Source organism: Tachysurus fulvidraco, chromosome 12 (genome assembly GCF_022655615.1).
Source record: "Tachysurus fulvidraco isolate hzauxx_2018 chromosome 12, HZAU_PFXX_2.0, whole genome shotgun sequence".
Classification (NCBI taxonomy): Eukaryota; Metazoa; Chordata; class Actinopteri; order Siluriformes; family Bagridae; genus Tachysurus; species Tachysurus fulvidraco.
Window position 1 is genome coordinate 18888185 of NC_062529.1, and position 2019 is coordinate 18890203.

Genomic DNA, 2019 nt, shown 5'->3' on the forward strand with positions numbered 1-2019 from the left:
AATTTGTAGCTAGGTGGCAATTAAGTACCAAGCGAGATTCTCAAAACGGAAAACATTCACTCCATTTTCTATATTTTCTATATTAACAATCCACATAGTTTTTTTTATATTAAACGTCCCCTAAGGACGAAGGGAAGAGATTGTGCCAAGAGTCATTAAACTACACGTATACATGATTTACACAGAGGACAGAGCACACTGGAATACTTTTTGTTGCCTAATCCAGGTAAGGAAGTTGGGGTAAGAGTGCAGGGGCAGGTATGATACAGCACCTCTGGAGCAGAGAGGGTTAAGGGCTTTGCTCAGGGGCTCAACAGTGGCAGCTTGGCAGTGCCAGGACTTGAACCGTGACCATCGAGCCACCATAAAACACTGGTTTAAAATGAAGTCCTGACATAGAGGATGTATCAAATATTAAACTGATAACAGATACTACACTAGATCTTATTAGATCTTATATTATAGTGACATTATTTTCAGCTGTCAGTCCAGCATACAGAATGTTGATATATTGACTGTATAGGCAACATCATCATTATCTATATATATATAAATTTTCTATTTAATATTTGCAGCCTAATGTAACATATGCTTATATTTGTAACAAATACATATTTGATTCTTATAAAAAATAATGTTAGGGATAAAGAATAATAAATGATATTCACTGGCAACACAAGGAACGGAATCGTCTTCATATTTTTTCAGTTTAGTGGTATTTAGAGTCAGAACTAACACATCCCTTAGTAGTGTAGTAGTAGTAGTGTTGGAGTGTTAATGGAAATGTCAACACTGCCACACATGAAATATATTTATATAAAAAAACAAACATTTGTGATGTGTTTAGTAATTCTTGTGATAATTTGTGATACAGAAACATTGGTATTACTGTGAGAACTTAGCGGTTGATACCTCATTCCAGTATCACAATATATTAGAACAGCATTTTAAATAAAGCAAATATGTCAGTGTATCATAATGTGGCATAGATATTGTTTATAATGCAGCTTGCGATATCTATAAGATATCAGACTTGATGCCATTGTTTGCAGGATTAGTTTTAAAATGCATTTTGGATACTATTTAATATACAGTAGTGTCTTAATAATCAGTATTGAATTGCATGTTCTGCAAGGTAGAATTTCCAGTGTGTCATCAACATGATGTGTCAACAGCAGAACTGCCCCTAACTGTTATTTGCGACATTATGTGTAAGCTTTAATGACTGTTGCACATGAAAGTTCCAAGAGATCAGCACTTTCTGAAATAAGCCCATCTGCCACCAACAAGCATGCTACGGTCAAATCTGTATGACATTTTTCCACCATTGTGATGTTTGATGTGAATAACTGAAGCTTGTTTATTTGCATGATGCTATGCATTGTGCTGCTTCCACGTTATGGTCTGATTGGATAATTGCATGACTGTGCAGATGTAGATGCATTGCTATTATGGTGTCTGGCGAGTGTTATTTATAATTTATATAAAGTTCCCTAAAAACACAGGTTCAGATGCTTGGTATGTTTTAGCTGCACCATTTTAGCCATTAGTGTCAGCTTTCATTAAGGAAAAATTCTCAGAGAGGATTAACACTGTATAAGGCATTTTAGATCTGGGTACATAAGACAAATTGACATTTTAGATTTAAAATCAGTAGATTGGATTATTGAATTCAGCTATACTAGACGCAATCAGCACATTGTTTTATCATCAGAAGCTAATGAAACTTCTTAAAAGCTAAAAGAAGTGAACCAGGTGTGATGTAATTTCGAGATTGTATACCACAATGCTGAATTCTTGAATCTGATTGGCTTAGAAGGTGATGATTAATTTTTTATAACTGAATCTCTGCTGACACGATAGTGATGGCTACATGACACAGCTTAATGTCACAGCTTAATAATAATGTGCCGAATATCTTAATATAAGCGTTATTTTTATTCAACAAATGAAACATGTTTATTTGTTGATACGGTTAGTTAGTTAGTTAGTTAGTTAGTTAGTTAGTTAGTTAGTTAG

The 2019-nt window shown here is 34.2% G+C and overlaps 1 pseudogene; it reads right to left on the bottom strand.

Annotated features, from left to right (window-relative positions):
- Positions 1-300: 300 nt before the first annotated feature.
- On the bottom strand, positions 301-458 carry LOC113656930 (annotated as a pseudogene).
- Between the last annotated feature and the right edge of the window lie 1561 nt (positions 459-2019).